Below are 19,425 nucleotides of genomic sequence, written 5' to 3'. Positions count from 1 at the left end.
CAGGTGGGAGGCATCGTGCTGTGTGGACAGGACAAGTGTGAGGCTGGTCCGCAGGTATGCGTGGGACAGTCGGCAGCCACACTAGCAGGGACACAAGGAAGAGCCCCCCAGGGCTGGGGGCACCGAGGGCTCAGTGGAGAGCAGGTTATGCTGGTCTGCCCGGGAGCAGACAGCAGACATTTCCCTGCAGGAGGCAGAGAGCAAGGGGAGCACATGCCGGGAGGGGTGGGGGTCCTGTGCTCTCCCTTGGGCCCCGGGGCACCCACCACACCCCACTCCCACACACCCACCTGCAGCAGCTTTGGCCGTGTCTGGAGGTCCCCCAGCTCCTCTGAGACAGAAACCACCCAGAAGAAAAGGGAACTTCAGGAAGCAAGCCAAGCCCCTCGGTTTCGATCCTGTTCTTAGTCTTCCCAGAGCTGCCTGGAAGCTAGGAAGCAGGGCTGTGGGCACAGAGCCCAGCCACAAGGACACGTGTGTGCCTGGGCCGCGGCAGGGGAGAGGCGGGTGCGGGCATGAGCGAGGCTGCAGGGTGGCTCCTTGCACAGCTCCGGCCACCGTGAGTGGGGTCTGCACGCAGCAAGGGCCGAGGGAGTGAGGGGCGACCCAGGACCGGCTGCAGGAGCGGAGGACAGGCCGCGCCCTCAGGACCCCTGGGGAGGCAGAGCAGCTGAGCCAGCGCAGGGCAAGGCAGGGGCAGGCGGGCCGCCGAGGCCCGTGGCCCAACCCAACGCAGGGACGAGAGGGGCACGGGAGGGGAACACCCATGCCAACACTGCGGGACACACCAGATGCAGACGAAGGGGGGCCAGGACCGGAACTTCAAGGATGGTGACGGGAGAAGGGCAGAGGCCTGAGGGTTGCCGCTCACCACCTGTGCTGGGAGCCCGGGCTGGGCCATCTTGAGTCACAGCAGGATCGAGGCAAGGATGGACAGAGGGGTCTGAGGGGAGGACACAGGGAGGGGCTGGCTCAGCCCCAGGGAGGAAGAGGCCTCCAGGGGGTCCTGAACACCCACGGGAGCCAGCTCAAGCCCCAGGGCAGGGTCGGAGGTGTTGTGCGCGGGGCCCTGGGTGGCCTCAGATGAGCAGCAGGTGAGAGCAGGACAAGGGGGTAGGGCTGCCATGGCTCTCATGTGCTCAAGCCCAGACAGCAGCACAGGGGCTGATCAGGGAGCTCAATGTGCTGCAGGAGCCCAGGGGCTGAGGGTCAGAGGCCAAACCTGGGCTAAAGGGTCTGGGACAGGTAGCAGGGACAAGGGCAGCCCTAGGGACACACAGAAGTCTGGGACTGTGCTCCCGACCTGGGCAGAGAGATCACAGGGCATGTGGGGCAGAAGGCTGCTGTAGTCGATGAGTCCACGGGCCAGTGGCACAGCAGCTAGAGCTGAGCAGGAACCGGGAAGGTTACAGAAGCAAGAGGTGGCCCAGGGGCTCAGTGGAACCCTCAGAGGTTGTGCAGGTGAGCAAGGGCAGGGGGGAGAGCAGGAGGGGCAGGGGGATTGCCCCAGGCAGAGTTTGCCAAGGTGAGCAGGGGCAAGGGGGAGAGCAGGAGGGTCAGGGGGCTGCCCCAGGGGCTCAGGGGAGCAGGGAGAGCTTGTGCAGGTGAGCAGGGGCAGGGGGGAGAGCAGGAGGGGCAGGGAGCTGCCCCAGGGGCTCAGGGGAGCTGGCAGAGCTTGTGCAGGAGAGCAGGGGCAGGGGGAGAGCAGGAGGGGCAGGGTCTGTCCCAAGGTCTCAGGGGTGCTGGGAGAGCTTGTGCAAGTGAGCAGGGGCAGGGGGGAGAACAGGAGGGGCAGGGGGCTGCCACGGGGGCTCAGGGGAGCAGGCAGAGCTTGTGCAGGTGAACAGGGGCAAGGGGGAGAGCAGGAGGGGCAGGGGGCTGCCCCAGGGACTCAGGGAGCAGGCACAGCTTGTGTAGGTGAGCAGGGGTGGGGAGACAGCAGGAGGGCAGGGGGCTGCCCCAGGGGCTCAGGGGAGCAGGCAGAGCTTGTGTAGGTGAGCAGGGGTGGGGGGACAGCAGGAGGGCAGGGGGCTGCCCCAGGGACTCAGGGGAGCTGGCAGAGCTTGTGTAGGTGAGCAGGGGTGGGGGGACAGCAGGAGGGGAGGGGGCTGCCCCAGGGTCTCAGGGAGCAGGCAGAGCTTGTGTAGGTGAACAGGGGCAGGGGGGACAGCAGGAGGGGCAGGGGGTTGCACCAGGGGCTCAGAGGAGCTGGCAGTGCTTGTGTGGGTGAGCAGGGGCAGGGGGGAGAGCAGGAGGGGCAGGGGGCTACCCAGGGGCTCAGCGAGCAGACAGGGCTTATGCAGGTGAGCCGGTTCAGCGGGGAGAGCAGGAGGCGCAGGAGGCTGCCCCAGGGGCTCAGGGGAGCCCTCAGAGTTTGTGCAGGTGAGCAGGGGTAGAGCTGGAGATCAGAAGGGACAAGGGCTGCCCCAGGGGCTCACGGGAGCAGGCAGAGATTGTGCAGGTGAGCAGGGGTATGGGGACAGCAGGAGGGGCCGGGGGCTGCCCCGGGGGCTCAGGGAGCAGGCAGAGCTTGTGTAGGTGAGCAGAGGCAGGGGGAGAGCCAGAGGGGCAGGAAGCTGCCCCAGTGGCCAAGGGAGCTGGCATAGCTTGAGCAGGTGAGCATGGGCGGGGTGGGGTACAGCAGGAGGGGCAGGGGGCTGCCCCAGGGTCTCAGGGAGCAGGCAGAGCTTGTTCAGGTGAGCAGGGGAAGGGGGGACAGCAGGAGGGGCAGGGGGCTGCCCCAGGGGCTCAGGGAGCAGACAGAGCTTGTTCAGGTGAGCAGGGGAAGGGGGGACAGTAGGAGGGGCAGGGGGCTGCCCCAGGGGCTCAGGGAGCAGGCAGAGCTTGTGCAGGTGAGCAGGGGCAAGGGGGAGAGCAGGAGGGGCAGGGGGCTGCCCCAGGGTCTCAGGGAGCAGGCAGAGCTTGTTCAGGTGAGCAGGGGAAGGGGGGACAGCAGGAGGGGCAGGGGGCTGCCCCAGGGGCTCAGGGAGCAGACAGAGCTTGTTCAGGTGAGCAGGGGAAGGGGGGACAGTAGGAGGGGGAGGGGGCTGCCCCAGGGGCTCAGGGAGCAGGCAGAGCTTGTGCAGGTGAGCAGGGGCAAGGGGGAGAGCAGGAGGGGCAGGGGGCTGCCCCAGGGGCTCAGGGAGCAGGCAGAGCTTGTGCAGGTGAGCAGGGGCAAGGGGGAGAGCAGGAGGGGCAGGGGGCTGCCCCAGGGGCTCAGGGAGCAGGCAGAGCTTGTGCAGGTGAGCAGGGGAAGGGGGGACAGCAGGAGGAGCAGGGGGCTGCCCCAGGGGCTCAGGGAGCAGACAGAGCTTGTTCAGGTGAGCAGGGGAAGGGGGGACAGTAGGAGGGGCAGGGGGCTGCCCCAGGGGCTCAGGGAGCAGGCAGAGCTTGTGCAGGTGAGCAGGGGCAAGGGGGAGAGCAGGAGGGGCAGGGGGCTGCCCCAGGGGCTCAGGGAGCAGGCAGAGCTTGTGCAGGTGAGCAGGGGCAAGGGGGAGAGCAGGAGGGGCAGGGGGCTGCCCCAGGGGCTCAGGGAGCAGGCAGAGCTTGTGTAGGTGAGCAGGGGCAAGGGGGAGAGCAGGAGGGGCAGGGGGCTGCCCCAGGGGCTCAGGGAGCAGGCAGAGCTTGTGTAGGTGAGCAGGGGCATGGAGGAGAGCAGGAGGGTAGGGGGCTGCCCCAGGGTCTCAGGGACCAGGCAGAGCTTGTGCAGGTGAGCAGGGGCAAGGGGGAGAGCAGGAGGGGCAGGGGGCTTCCCCAGGAGCTCAGGAGCAGACAGAGCTTGTTCAGGTGAGCAGGGGCAGGGGGAGAGCCGGAGGGGCATGAGGCTGCCCCAGTGGCCAAGGGAGCTGGCATAGCTTGAGCAGGTGAGCAGGGGCGGGGGGCGGGGGCCGCAGGAGGGGCAGGGTCTGTCCCAGGGGCTCAGGGAGCAGACAGAGCTTGTGCAGGTGAGCAGGGGCAGGGGCGAGAGCAGGAGGGGCAGCGTCTGTCCCAGGGGCTAAGGGAGCAGACAGAGCTTGTTCAGGTGAGCAGGGGCAGCGGGAGAGCCGGAGGGGCATGAGGCTGCCCCAGTCCCAAGGGAGCTGGCATAGCTTGAGCAGGTGAGCAGGGGCGGGGGGCGGGGGCCGCAGGAGGGGCAGGGTCTGTCCCAGGGGCTCAGGGAGCAGACAGAGCTTGTGCAGGTGAGCAGGGGCAGGGGCGAGAGCAGGAGGGGCAGGGTCTGTCCCAGGGGCTCAGGGAGCAGGCAGAGCTCCTACAGGTGAGCAGGGCAGGGGGGCAGCAGGAGGGGCAGGGGGCTGCCCCAGGAGCTCAGGGAGCAGACAGAGCTTGTGCAGGTGAGCAGGGGCAGGGGGAGAGCAGGAGGGGCAGGGTCTGTCCCAGGTGCTAAGGGAGCAGACAGAGCTTGTGCAGGTGAGCAGGGGCAGGGGGAGAGCAGGAGGGGCAGGGGGCTGCCCCAGTGGCCAAGGGAGCTGGCATAGCTTGAGCAGGTGAGCAGGGGCGGGGGGCGGGGGCTGCAGGAGGGGCAGGGGCTGTCCCAGGGGCTCAGGGAGCAGACAGAGCTTGTTCAGGTGAGCAGGGGAAGGGGGGACAGTAGGAGGGGCAGGGGGCTGCCCCAGGGGCTCAGGGAGCAGGCAGAGCTTGTGCAGGTGAGCAGGGGCAAGGGGGAGAGCAGGAGGGGCAGGGGGCTGCCCCAGGGGCTCAGGGAGCAGGCAGAGCTTGTGTAGGTGAGCAGGGGCAAGGGGGAGAGCAGGAGGGGCAGGGGGCTGCCCCAGGGTCTCAGGGAGCAGGCAGAGCTTGTGTAGGTGAGCAGGGGCAAGGGGGAGAGCAGGAGGGGCAGGGGGCTGCCCCAGGGGCTCAGGGAGCAGGCAGAGCTTGTGTAGGTGAGCAGGGGCATGGAGGAGAGCAGGAGGGGCAGGGGGCTGCCCCGGGAGCTCAGGAGCAGACAGAGCTTGTTCAGGTGAGCAGGGTCAGGGGTAGAGCCGGAGGGGCATGAGGCTGCCCCAGTGGCCAAGGGAGCTGGCATAGCTTGAGCAGTTGAGCAGGGGCGGGGTGGGGGGCTGCAGGAGGGGCAGCGTCTGTCCCGGGGGCTCAGGGAGCAGACAGAGCTTGTGCAGGTGAGCAGGGGCAGGGGGAGAGCAGGAGGGGCAGGGTCTGTCCCAGGGGCTCAGGGAGCAGACAGAGCTTGTGCAGGTGAGCAGGGGCAGGGGCGAGAGCAGGAGGGGCAGCGTCTGTCCCAGGGGCTAAGGGAGCAGACAGAGCTTGTTCAGGTGAGCAGGGGCAGCGGGAGAGCCGGAGGGGCATGAGGCTGCCCCAGTCCCAAGGGAGCTGGCATAGCTTGAGCAGGTGAGCAGGGGCGGGGTGGGGGGCCGCAGGAGGGGCAGCGTCTGTCCCAGGGGCTCAGGGAGCAGACAGAGCTTGTGCAGGTGAGCAGGGGCAGGGGCGAGAGCAGGAGGGGCAGGGTCTGTCCCAGGGGCTCAGGGAGCAGACAGAGCTTGTGCAGGTGAGCAGGGGCAGGGGCGAGAGCAGGAGGGGCAGGGTCTGTCCCAGGGGCTCAGGGAGCAGGCAGAGCTCCTACAGGTGAGCAGGGCAGGGGGGCAGCAGGAGGGGCAGGGGGCTGCCCCAGGAGCTCAGGGAGCAGACAGAGCTTGTGCAGGTGAGCAGGGGCAGGGGGAGAGCAGGAGGGGCAGGGTCTGTCCCAGGTGCTAAGGGAGCAGACAGAGCTTGTGCAGGTGAGCAGGGGCAGGGGGAGAGCAGGAGGGGCAGGGGGCTGCCCCAGTGGCCAAGGGAGCTGGCATAGCTTGAGCAGGTGAGCAGGGGCGGGGGGCGGGGGCTGCAGGAGGGGCAGGGTCTGTCCCAGGGGCTCAGGGAGCAGACAGAGCTTGTTCAGGTGAGCAGGGGAAGGGGGGACAGTAGGAGGGGCAGGGGGCTGCCCCAGGGGCTCAGGGAGCAGGCAGAGCTTGTGCAGGTGAGCAGGGGCAAGGGGGAGAGCAGGAGGGGCAGGGGGCTGCCCCAGGGGCTCAGGGAGCAGGCAGAGCTTGTGCAGGTGAGCAGGGGCAAGGGGGAGAGCAGGAGGGGCAGGGGGCTGCCCCAGGGGCTCAGGGAGCAGGCAGAGCTTGTGTAGGTGAGCAGGGGCAGGGGGAGAGCAGGAGGGGCAGGGTCTGTCCCAGGTGCTAAGGGAGCAGACAGAGCTTGTGCAGGTGAGCAGGGGCAGGGGGAGAGCAGGAGGGGCAGGGGGCTGCCCCAGTGGCCAAGGGAGCTGGCATAGCTTGAGCAGGTGAGCAGGGGCGGAGGGCGGGGGCCGCAGGAGGGGCAGGGTCTGTCCCAGGGGCTCAGGGAGCAGACAGAGCTTGTGCAGGTGAGCAGGGGAAGGGGGGACAGTAGGAGGGGCAGGGGGCTGCCCCAGGGGCTCAGGGAGCAGGCAGAGCTTGTGCAGGTGAGCAGGGGCAAGGGGGAGAGCAGGAGGGGCAGGGGGCTGCCCCAGGGGCTCAGGGAGCAGGCAGAGCTTGTGTAGGGGAGCAGGGGCAAGGGGGAGAGCAGGAGGGACAGGGGGCTGCCCCAGGGGCTCAGGGAGCAGGCAGAGCTTGTGTAGGTGAGCAGGGGCAAGGGGGAGAGCAGGAGGGGCAGGGGGCTGCCCCAGGGGCTCAGGGAGCAGGCAGAGCTTGTGCAGGTGAGCAGGGGCAAGGGGGAGAGCAGGAGGGGCAGGGGGCTGCCCCAGGGGCTTAGGGAGCAGGCAGAGCTTGTGTAGGTGAGCAGGGGCATGGAGGAGAGCAGGAGGGGCAGGGGGCTGCCCCAGGGGCTCAGGGAGCAGGCAGAGCTTGTTCAGGTGAGCAGGGTCAGGGGTAGAGCCGGAGGGGCATGAGGCTGCCCCAGTGGCCAAGGGAGCTGGCATAGCTTGAGCAGTTGAGCAGGGGCGGGGTGGGGGGCCGCAGGAGGGGCAGCGTCTGCCCCGGGGGCTCAGGGAGCAGACAGAGCTTGTGCAGGGGAGCAGGGGCAGGGGGAGAGCAGGAGGGGCAGGGTCTGCCCCGGGGGCTCAGGGAGCAGACAGAGCTTGTGCAGGTGAGCAGGGGCAGGGAGGAGAGCAGGAGGGGCAGGGTCTGTCCCAGGAGCCCTGGGGGGAGGCAGGACTGGAGGCCGGAGCTCTGGGGCACTGGGCACTGTCAGCAGGAACATACAGAGGCCCCGAGGGCAAGAGCCTGGTGAGAATCCCTCCCTCGGGGCCGGTGGCCTGGCATCTGGGGCGCGGTGGACAAGGTAGGGTGGAAACTGTAGCCGGGTGGGAAGGTCTCTCGGGAGGAAGGCCCAGGGGTGGCCACCTTTGAGGGGACGAGGGGAACCCGTTCTTTGGTCCCGGGGTGCGAGCCCTGTTCGGAGGCTCGTGGGGACGAGGAACAGAAGAGGTGGACATGTCACCCCCGGTGGGGAGGCCCGGCGCCGCGGACCCAGGGGAGGAGAGAGCGTGGGGCCCGACCAGAGCTTGACGCAGGGCAGCCAGCCTGGGCTGTGGCGGGAGGGAATGCAGGGCCAGAGGGGAGAGGCTGGCTGGGACCAGGGCTCTGAGATGCTGAGGTGCTGGTCCCACACGGGACAGGACAGCCAGGGCAGCGCAAGGCTCCCCTCCATGCTGAGGGGCAACAGGCTCAGGAAAATGTCGGCTGAAGGGCTCCGTGGAGAGCAAGGAGCTGGACAGGCCCCAGAGCGGGGATGGCCCAGGCCAGGGACACTGGCTGGCCAGGCCCTCAGTGAACTCGGTGGGGGGGCCATGCCACGAAGACCTGAGGAGGGTCTGGTGGGTTCGGGGCAGGGACGGGGCCCGGGGCCCGGCTGCTTGGGCTGCAGAGCCGACCCAGAAGACGTGGGGCCCTGAGGGGCAGGGGCCGTGCGTGGACGTCTCCACTGGTCCAAGGCACAATCCGGTGGGGACAGCAGGGCAGTGGGCTCAGGGGGCCAGCAGGAGCCAGCTGCGAGCAGGGGCCACAGGTCAGGGCTCAGACAGGCTTGGTCAGGCCGGACACCCAGAGGAAGCTCGAGTCGGAACCCTGGACCAGAGGCCCAGGAGACTCTGACCCAGGTGGTCACCCAGCCCTGACCAGGCTGATGAGTCCAGGACCCGTGGCCGCAGAGAGCCAGGCCAGGCAGCTGGTCTGCAGACGTCCAGGAATCACATGGGTGCTGGGCCCTGGACGCCCAGGTGCCCTGGGCACCTGCTGTCCTGCCCTGACAGTCACAGGGGTGAGACCCTGGTGGTCACACAACCTTCTCCCTTGCAGCTTCCACCACGGCCCCATCGGTTTTCCCACTGGCCCCCAGCTGCGGGGTCACCTCCGGACCCACGGTGGCCCTGGCCTGCCTGGTATCCGGCTACTTCCCTGAGCCTGTCACTGTGTCCTGGAACTCCGGCTCCTTGACCAGCGGTGTGCACACCTTCCCATCCGTCCTGCAGTCCTCGGGGCTCTACTCTCGCAGCAGCATGGTGACCGTGCCCTCCAGCCTGGAGATCAGCGACCCCATCATCTGCACCGTGGCCCACCCAGCCAGTAACACCAAGGTGGACAAGAGAGGTGAGAGGACGGGCCTTAGGGAGGGTGTCCGCTGGGACACAGGCCAGGTCACCTGGCCAGCCTGGACCCCAGGGCACAGGGGAGGCACCACTGTCTGCCCCACCTGCAGGCCTCCCAATTGAGGGAGGAGATCCTCTGGGTGTTGGCATCCAGCGGCTTACCCCCACTCCAGTCCCTGGTCTGGGAACCGCCCAAGACCTGGCCGTCACCTATGCCCACCCCAACCTGTGCCCAGCCCAGACACCCAGTAATGCCCAGTTGCTCTCTCTGCAGTGAGCCCAGGCTGTGTGTGCTCGAATGAAGAATTCTCATACCGAGGTAAGTTAGCACGACCTTGTTCTCCACCCCAAGCCGGTCCGGTGAGGGCAACGGATGTCCAAGAGGAAGCCCACCCACGATCTGACCCCTGTGCTCTGTCTCCCTCAGTAGGCTCTTATATGCTGGGAGGACCTTCGGTCTTCATCTTCCCCCCAAAACCCAGGGACGTCCTCAGGATGGCCCACACCCCCGAGGTCACATGCGTGGTGGTGGACCTGGACCAAGAAGACCCTGAGGTCCAGATCAGCTGGTTCGTGGACAACCAGGAGGTGCACACGGCCAGGACGAATCCGCGTGAGCAGCAGTTCAACAGCACCTTCCGTGTGGTCAGTGTCCTCCCCATCCAGCACCAGGACTGGCTCCAGGGGAAGGCCTTCAAGTGCAAGGTCAACAACAAAGCTCTCCCATCCTCCATTGAGAGGACCATCTCCAAGGCCAGAGGTGAGCAGCAGCGTGGCTGGGGAGCAGGGAGGGTCAAAGAGGGGGTCTTGCAGACCAAGCGCAGCCCTCCACCCTCCGAGTGACCATCTGTGCTGACCTCTGACCCCACAGGGAATCCCCAGCAGCCCAGTGTGTATGTCCTGCCCCCGTCCCCGAAGGAGATAGCAGCCAAGAACACCGTCAGTGTGACCTGCCTGGTCAAAGACTTCTACCCAGCTGACATTGATGTGGAGTGGCAGAGCAGCGGCCAGCAGTTACCAGAGGCCAGTGTCCGAACCACCGCGCCCCAGCTGGATGCGGACGGCAGCTACTTCCTCTACAGCAAGCTCTTGGTGGGCAAGGAGCGCTGGCAGCGGGGAGACGTCTTCACGTGTGCAGTGCTGCATGAAGCCCTCCCGAACCACCACACAGAGCTAACCATCTCCCAGTCTCCGGGTAAATGAGCAACACGCCCGGCCCCCCAGCAAGCCCCCCACCCACAGGCTCTTGGGGTCCCACGAGGATGCCGGAGCCCCCACCCCTGTGTACATACCTCCCGGGCAGGCGCCCCTGCATGAAATAAAGCACCCAGCACTGCCCTGGGACCCAGCGACGCTGTCATGGTTCTTTCCGAGGCAGAGCTCAGGACACCCGGGTCTCTGGGCGGCAGGGACAGCCCGGCTCCGAGGCCAAGGGGTCACCGTTGGTGGGAGAGAGCGGGTCCCAAGGGGGCCTGGACTCCGAGTGGGCAGGTCTGCACAGGCTGCCACAGCATGTGGCCAGGAGTCGCCTGAGGCAGGACAGGGGACTTTGCCAGAGGTGGCCACACTCCAGGCCGTCCCTGCAACCAGGAGCTACCGGGGCTGCAGGGTGTGGTCAGGGATCACAGAAGCCTCTCCGGAGCCCTCAGGGAAGTGAGCGCACACTCTTTCCCACTTCTGTACCAGCCCAAGTTCTGGGGACGCTGGCCTGTCCTCCTGCCCTGGGCGCCCTGGGCCTCCTGAGACTCTGCGTGGTTGCTCTGTGCCAACACAGAGGCCGCGCCTCCCCCGTGTGTGGGGACAGGCCCTCCTTTGCCCTCAGGCACTCCACAAACAGGCTCCCACCCTCTCCCAGGTGTGGGGGTCCTGCCTGGGGCCAGGCCTGTCCACTCGTGGGGACACTCAACCTCGAACCCCAAAGGGGCAGAGGCAGGCGGCCCTGAGCTCCCATGGAGGGGACCATCCCAGAGCCCACCTGGACGCTGAGTCCAGACCCACGGAAAACAAGCCCGTCCCACAGAGCAACCCTATCTTCGCACACGCGATCACACACGCACACATGCGTGCATACACACATGTGCGTGCGCACAGCCACGCGCGTGTGCACACCTGCATTGTGCCGTGCTCGCACGCGTGTGCACCCATGTGTGCACACGAGCACTGCACGCACGGGCATGCACGCTCGCGTGTGCACTACAGACACACGTGTGTGCACATGCATGCACGCTTGTGTGTGCGCTACAGACACAGTGTGTACACACATGCATGCACGCTCGCATGTGCACTACAGACACACGTGTGTACACACACAGGCCTCACACGGGACGACCTGCATGGGCCCAGACCAGAGCCGGTCTTGGGAACCCTCACCGTGGACACCAGCCCGATCCACACCCCTCCAGCACCCATCAGCTTCTCAGCAGCTCATCCACACTCTGACCACACTGACCTGCGCCCCCAGCCCCAGGGCACTGCACCCCTCCCAACATCCACAAAACCCCACACCCAGCTTGTCCTGATGCTCCCACCCACTCCTTCTCTCGGACACTCCCCGACACTGACCAGCCCTTCCCTAGGCTCTCCAGTTCCCCCCACCTTCTGGACCTGGCCCCCAGGGGAAGAGGACATGTGCCAGTCAGGGCGCCTTCCCCCAGGAGGGTCCCAGCACAGGGCAGAGCAGAGAGGGAGGGGGTCCCCCACTGACCAGACCCAAGCTGGAGAGCCAGGGGTGCTGAGGCTGGCGCCTGAGGTTGCAGAGGGCTGTGACTGTCCCCCAGGGAATCACCCCTGGGGCAGGCACAGCACTGACCACCCCCTTCCTGTCCAGAGCTGCTCCTGGACGACAGCTGTGCCGAGGACCAGGATGGGGAGCTGGACGGGCTGTGGACCACCATCTCAATCTTCATCACCCTCTTCCTGCTCAGCGTGTGCTACAGCGCCACTGTGACCCTCTTTAAGGTGGGCGTCCCCACACGTCCCCTCACTGCAGCCTGCTGTCCCCGTGCTGTCCCCACACCATCCACGTGCTATCCCCATCTGTCCACATGCTGTCCACACGCTGTCCACATGCTGTCCATATGCTGTCCCCATGCCATCCTCACACTGTCCCCATGTTGTCACCATGCTGTCCTTGACTGTCCCCTCACTTCGGCCCACTCTCCCTACACTGTCCCCATGCTATTCCCATGCTGACTCCATGCTAGCCACACACTGACCCAGAATTGTCCCTATGTGGTCCCCATGCTGTCCCCACTGTCCTCATGTTGTCTCCATGCTGCACCCATGCTGTCCTATGCTGTCCTTATGATGTCCCAACACTGTTCCCGTACTGTCCCCATACTGTCCCCACACTTTCCTCACAGTGACCTCATGTTGTCCAAACACTGTCCACACACTGTACCCAGCCTATCCCCAGCCTATCTCTGTGCTGTCCCCCTGATATCCCAATGCTGTCCCCATGCTGTCCACACACTTTCCCCATATTGTTCCCACACTGACCCCATGCCAACCCTATGCTGACCAGACACTATCCCCATGCTGTCCTCACACTGTGCCCTCACTGACACACACTGTCCCCGTGTTGTCCCCACCCTGTTCCCACGTTGTCCCCACACTGTCCACTCGCTATCCCCTCAGTGACCCAAAAGTGGCCCCCACCCTGTCCCCACATTGACTCCATGCTGTCCCTATGCTATCCCCAAGCTGTCTTCACACTGTACCCTACATGTCCCAATGCAATCCCTATACAGTACCTATGCTGACCCCACACTCTATCCTCCCTGTCCCCTTACTGTCTCCACACTGACCCCACATGTCCCCTCACTGTCCACGTGCAGTCCCTTCACATGCCCATGTTGTCCCTACACTGACCCAAAACTGTCTGCACACTGTCCCCTGGTTAAACCATTCTGACCCACCCCGCACTGTACCCATACTATGGCCCACTGTCCACATGCAGTCCCTTCACATCCCCATGCTGTCCCCACACTGTCCTCATACTGTCCCCACATGATGGCCCAGTGTCTCCACACTGTCCCCATGATGACCCCATGCTGTCCCATCACTGTCCCAAAGTCACCAGCTGTTTCCATGCTGTCCACACATTGCCCTCTCACTGTCCCATCACTGTCGCATGATAACCCCTCATTGTCCCCACACTGTCCCCATGCTGACACCTCACTGTCCCCACCTGATGGACCACTGTCCCCACACTGTCCCCTCGCGGTTCCCACACTATCCCCACATAGTCCCCTCATTGTCCCCACACTGTCCCCAGACTGTGCCCATGATGACTCCTCACTGTCCCCACACGATGGACCACTGTCCCCACACTGTCCCCTTGTTGTGCCCTCGCTATCCCCACACTGTACCCAGTCCCCACGCTGTCCTCCTGATGACCCCATGCTGCCCCATCACTGTCACCACAGTCCCCAGCTGTCCCCATGTTGTCCACACATTGTCCCCACATTGTCTGTCACTGTCCCCTCGCTGTCCCCTCGCTGTCCCTTCACTGCCCCTCACTGTCCCCACCCTGTCCCCACACTGTCCAGTGGCTATCCCCATGCTGTCCGCTTGCAGTCCCCACGCTGCCCCCTCACTGTCCCCACACTGTCCCCACACTGTCCTATCGCTATTGCCACATGGTCCCCTTGCTATCCCCTTGCTGTCCCCACACTGTCCAGTGGCTATCCCCATGCTGTCCGCTTGCAGTCCCCACCCTGTCCCCTCACCGTCCCCACACTTGTCAGTGGCTGTCCCCACGCTGCCCACTCACCACCCCCTCGCTGTCCCCTCACTGTCCCATCGTGGTCCCCTCGCTGTCCCCTTCTGCCCCCTCGCCGCCCCCTCGCTGTCCCCGCACTGTCCCTTCACTGTCCCCTCGCTGTCCCCTCACCGTCCGCATGCCGTCCCCACCAGGACCGCCAGCCCTCTAGTGGTCCCGGGGGTGGGGCCCAGCTCCGGCGGGAGGCGGTGGGCGGTCCCGGGGGTCCCGGCCACGCTCACGCCCTCGCCCGCCTGCTGCAGGTGAAGTGGATCTTCTCCTCGGTGGTGCAGCTGAAGCACACGATCGTCCCCGACTACCGGAACATGATCGGCCAGGGGGCCTAGGGCCGGTCCTCGTGGCGGGTGTCCAGGGCTGCCCTCGACCCCCCACGGGAACCGGCCGCATTGGTTCGTGCCGCTCGGCCTGCTGCCAGGCCTGCCCCTCTGACCTCCCAGCGTGCCACCCTCCGACCTCCCAGCCGCCCTGGACCTGACCTCCACCCTCAGGGTTGCCGGGCACCGTGGGCTGCTCCTGCCCCTGACGCCCCGTTTGGAGACTCCACCGGACACCAGGCTGCGCCCCCAACCTGAGCTGATGGACACTGCTCACCCCTCCTCAGCGGCCACCGAGTCACTGCTGGGGCCGCGTGGACACTGACCCATCAGGGCAGGATGGCCCTCACCAGCACGGCCCCGGGGTCACGTGCACGGTCATCCTGGAGGCGGCAGAGGGCTGGCAGTCCCAGCATCCATCGGGGCAGGGACCGGCCTCCATGCAAACCCCATCGAGGCCGGGCTCCAGGAGGCAGGACATCCCCAGAGCAGGCATGTTGTCTCAGATCCTGAGGAGCCCATGGGCCACCATCACCCCACAGAGAGGCTTCCGGTGTGCCACGGATGGTCAGTCAGACCTTCTCCACTGGAGGAGATGTGCAGAGGAGGGCCCAGGCCTGTGGCCACTGCAGGACCCCCCCGGGGACAGGGGGAAGGAGTGACGGCAGCCAGACTGGCCTCCTGCAGTGGGGTCTGGTGACCTGGTCCCCAGACGGGTGGGACGCAGCCTCAGTGGACAGAGCTGGGCAGGTGCGGAGAGGCCAGGACAGCAGGCCCAGCCTGCACCCTCCTGTGACCAGGACCCGAGTCACGCTGGGCAGAAATGCCTGCTTGCTCTGGGCAGCTGGGGGCAGAGACAAGACGACCAGAGAGAGTGCCCATGGCCTTGGGGCCTGACCCAGGCAGACGCCAAGGACTGGTTCTCCACCCGGCCTTTGAACGAGTGCCCGATCGGAGCCCCGACACGGGAGAGACGACCACGCAGGGGAGGAGAAGCAGGGCCCCCGTGCCCCTGGGAGAGAATGCACACCCATCACTCAGAGGACCCCCGCTGCTGTAGCTTGGGTAGCTTGATTTCTTCTTGTGAAATTTCCGAAGCGTGAAAATGTCCTTTACTGTTTCTTCTCTTTTTCTTTAACGACAATAAAATATCCTGAAAAATTCCATAACTTGCTGGGAAAAGTCTTCCTGTGTTCATGCTCCTGGTGAAAGCCCCGCCTGGCCACACCGTGCTTTGGCTCCCTCCCGCCACGGGGGGCCAGGACCCCCACAGCCCCAGGCGCTCCCGGTGGGTGAGGAAGGCATCTAGGATCGATGCAGGCCCAGGGGCCACCTGGTGCTGGGTGCGGGAGGGGCTGCCAGCCCCGACCGTGGACAGAAGCAAGAGGCATGTGTTGGGTGTGTAATAGCCAGCACGGGCGGCCAGACAAAAGAGCCACCGTCTGGTGGCTTCAACCACATGCTTTTCTGTTTTCACAATCCTGGAAGCCAGCGGGAGAGACGCAGACCTTGCCTGGGGCCTCTGCCCCTGTGCTCACATGACCAGCCCTCTGTGCATGTCTGTGCCCTCATCATCTGCTCTTACAAGAACAAGAGGCCATACTGAGGACCAGCCACACTGGATTGGATGAATGACCTCCTTCTACCCTATCACCTCTCCAAAGACTCCGTCTCCAAATACCATCACATTCCAAGGTCCTGGGGTCAAGCCTTCAAGTCTTGAATTTGGGGGACATGATTTAGGTTGGCCATGGGACAGAAAGCAAGTGTCCAGAACATTCCAACCCTCAGGGACCCTGGGGGCTCTAGGCTACTGCCCTTAGTGCCTCAGTATCCTCAGTACCACACCCTCTATCCCCTTCACCCTACACTTCTACCTAGAAGCCAATCGGCCAATGGGCCACACAGACTGCCCAGCCCCCTCTTCCTCTCGGTCCCAGGGCTACCTCCACTCCCATCTCCTGGACCACAGATCAGCCTCCATCCCACCTGCCTCACATGGGAATGCCAGCATCTCCCACAACTGGGGACCCCGTGCCCTCCTGGATGAGCACCAGGCCCTTGGCACAACTATGCCCTCACCCTCAGGGCTAGAATGCCAACTCTGTGAAAACTACCTCCCACCAGGCACTGAGGCTCCCACCTGTGACCCTCCAATATTGTCCTACAACATGGAACCAAGAGGAGGTGGATGAGATGTAGGAGATAGAGACCCAGAGTAACAGAACCGGGAGGAAGGAGATGAGAGGTAGGACACAGAGACACAACCCTACAAGTACAGCTGAACTATGCTAGAGGCAGACACATAGACCTAGAGGGACTCCTTTCCAGGAACTGGCTCATTGCCTGTGGGTGTCGACCAGACATCGGGAACCTGCGGGGCCGCCCAGCAGCCTGGAATCTCAGGCAGGAGCTAACACTGCAGTCTTGGGGCAGAACTCCTTCTTCTCCAGGAAACCTCGGGCTTTGTCCTTCAGTCCCTCGACTGCTTGGATGAGGCCCACCCACATTATGGAGGACCATGTCCTCTCCCTGAAGTGCACTGATTTCCCTGCACAGGTAGGATGCTGTCTGCTTGAATAGCCTGGCTGGGTGAGCGTGGGAGACTGACGGTCACTCGGACCTCCTCTCGCTCCGTGCTCACAATGCGAGAGGTGGGGCCACTGTCACTGTCTTACCTGGAAGAAACTGCAGCCTCGGAGAGCCTCAGCCCCTGCCTGCGGGGAGGGTGCCAGGGTTTGCACCATGTCTTCTGACCACAGCGCTCATGCACTGTCCACACTACGTCTTGGGGGGGATGTAGAACAACCTCCTGATCCGACCCCTGCCTTTGGGGACAGTCACAGGAGGGGACAGTCACAGGAGGAGGTTCCTGCAACTCAGGGTCATTGGGAGAGGACAGAAGCCCTGGGAAGGCTCTGGAGATGCCATCCTTTTATCTGTTAAGTAAGTACTTAGCAGAGGTCCGCTGTGCCATCGGCACCAGCAGCGAGCACACTCTACTCGGTGGGGCAGGTGTGCTTTCTGGGACTGACATACCTGGGCAAAGGCAGATATTAGGAAATCATTCCACCAACAAGTAAGGACCATCGTGACAAGTGCCGTGAGTGGAGATCATCTGGGCCCCTAAGGTTCCCTAGCAGAAGAACCCAATCTGCGGGGTCAAAGGACGCTTTACTAGGGGTGCACCCCATGGCACAGTCTCCCGAGGAAGTGGTGTGGCTGCCCTGGGCCCGCGCCTGTGTACCTGGTCCCCTGCCCCCCGGCCACAGAACCTCGTGGGCCCAAGAGAACTGGGGCCATCTGGGAGAAGACAGGTGTGCTACGTTACAGGACAGTGTCCAAAACATGGTGTGATCCTGACTCCCATATGGACTAATAAAAAATGTCTTTCAAATCTTTATTAAATTCATCGATTCAGTAGAATCAAAGTATCTCATTTCTATAGTTGAATCAAGAATGCTAAGAAACATTGATACACAGTTGCATTTTCTTTTTTTTTTTTAAGATTTTATTTATTTATTTGACAGAGATCACAAGCAGGCAGAGAGGCAGAGAGAGAGAGAGGAGGAAGCAGGCTCCCTGCTGAGCAGAGAGCCCGATGCGGGGCTCGATCCCAGGACCCTGAGATCATGACCTGAGCCGAAGGCAGCGGCTTAACCCACTGAGCCACCCAGGCGCCCCACAGTTGCATTTTCTAATGTGACAGGTTTATTCCCGGGGAGGCAGGAGTGGACTGTCCTTCCAGAGAAGAGAATCTGCATTGCCATCCATTGCCTACAGCTCCCAGACTGTAGGAGAGCTCCAAGACCGTGCAAAGCTCTGAGCCCCCACCGAATCAGCCCACACACATGAGACAATGTTCTATTTCCACTGAATACATAAGAAGTCATCTTTGGGTCCATTCAGACTTTGGCACAGAATTTCCTGAAAGCATTTGCAGCTGACAGAGTATGCGGAACTCGTAGAGCCCTCCTGAGAGTCAACTGGAAACAATCACACAGTTTGAGAGAGAATGGACACGGGAACGGAACAGATGTTTCACAACAGATCCCAGTCACCGTTAAACATGTGGGAAGGTGCAGCCACTTTGGAGAACAGTGTGGAGATTCCTTAAGAAATTAAAAATAGAGCTTCCCTAGGACCCTGCCATTGCACTACTGGGTATTTACCCCAAAGATACAGATGGAGTGAAAAGAAGGGCCATCTGTACCCCAATGTTTATAGCAGCAATGGCCACGGTCGCCAAACTGTGGAAAGAACCAAGATGCCCTTCAGCGGACGAATGGATAAGGAAGATGTGGTCCATATACACTATGGAGTATGATGCCTCCATCAGGAAGGATGAAGACCCAACTTTTGTAGCAACATGGACGGGACTGGAAGAGATGATGCTGAGTGAAATAAGTCAAGCAGAGAGAGTCAATTATCATATGGTTTCACTGATTTGTGGAGCATAACAAATAGCATGGAGGACAAGGGGAGATGGAGAAGAGAAGGGAGTTGAGGGAAACTGGAAGGGGAGGTGAACCATGAGAGACTTGGACTCTGAAAAACAATCTGAGGGTTTTGAAGGGGCGGGGGTGGGAGGTTCGGGGAACCAGGTGGTGGGTATTGGAGAGGGCACGGACTGCAGGAGCACTGGGTGCGGTGCAAAAACAATGAATGCTGAAACACTGAAAAGAAATTTTAAAAATTAAAAATTTTTTTTAAATGTGGGAAGGATATTGGGCCTCTCCAGTTACACGGAAAGTGATCATTTCTGAGAAACCACAGGAGAGAAAGTGGTTCTCCTTCCCACAGCAGCACAGCAGCTAGTACCAGAGCAAACTTCAAAGGCAGCAAGTAGGAAACAGAAGCAGCACTCAGCCGGTGGAGACCAAGAGACTGCGGAGAAACACCAGCCGTGAGCAGACACGGGAGAAACTCGCTCCCTCGAAAGATCCGCGTGAGGACCAAGTCCAGTGCTGTGGCAGGTGCCGCCAGAAGACGGGCAGAAACCGCTGCTGTCCTGGGTGCAGGGCAGGGCACAGGGCTCGGGACCACACTTAATAGCTGGGAATTAGGGGGAGGGAGCCACCGAGGGTGAACCCCAAAATCTGCATGTAAGCTCTCCTCAAACCCTTAGCTGATCTCTTGACTGGGCACCTGTGGAGGAAACTAAGAAGGAGAACAGAGGCTCCAGCTGCTGACACACAGAGGCTCCCACACACACACGGGCTCCCACGCGCACACGGGCACAGCTGAGAAGCAGCACGTCTCGGTGCAGACCCGCCCCAGGCCAGTGAATACAGGAGCAGCTTCGTGGGGCCACGCTCGGCACCTCTACAGGCAGGAAGGTGTGACGCCAGAGCCTCAGAGGCTGAGGGCACAGTGACTGCTGGGTGGGGCAGCCAGGCCTGCTCTTGGACACAAGGGGGACGAGCCAGGGTGATGCTGGAGGCAGGGCAGGGCCACAGCCCCAGAGAGGAGCAGAGCGGGGTCAGCACGGACACGTGAGCTCAGAGCTCAGCTGCCTCGGTGGGACCCAGGAGGAGATGAGATCATTGTCCTCCAAGACCGCAGGACCCCAAGGGCGGCTGGGCTGCCAACAGGGCCAGCAGCAGCCTCCACAGGGTTCATCCTGTGTCTTCGGCACAGAGCCCGGAGACCGGCTGGGCACGGCGGCCCCAGCCCCCCAGCCGGGGAAGAATGAGAAGGGGGTCGCCAGGGTGGGCCAGGGCTGCCGTGGAGGCCAGGCCCGGCACGCTCCCCTGGGTGCAGGCTGCACGGAC

General features: G+C 63.6%; 1 long non-coding RNA gene and 1 gene segment (V, D, J or C); one reads left to right on the top strand and one right to left on the bottom strand.

The window, feature by feature from the left end:
• The window catches only part of LOC125104256 (uncharacterized), a 37,321-nt gene extending 25,320 nt beyond the window's left edge, over nt 1-12,001 (bottom strand). Inside the window, exon 1 of the long non-coding RNA XR_007128627.1 lies at nt 11,937-12,001. This is a non-coding gene — a long non-coding RNA (uncharacterized LOC125104256). The remainder of the gene's footprint in view (nt 1-11,936) is intronic.
• The window catches only part of LOC125104225 (immunoglobulin alpha-2 heavy chain-like), a 401,593-nt gene that overhangs the window by 364,057 nt on the left and 18,111 nt on the right, over nt 1-19,425 (top strand).

Source organism: Lutra lutra, chromosome 7 (genome assembly GCF_902655055.1).
Source record: "Lutra lutra chromosome 7, mLutLut1.2, whole genome shotgun sequence".
Classification (NCBI taxonomy): Eukaryota; Metazoa; Chordata; class Mammalia; order Carnivora; family Mustelidae; genus Lutra; species Lutra lutra.
This window is presented reverse-complemented; position numbering and strand designations above follow the sequence as displayed.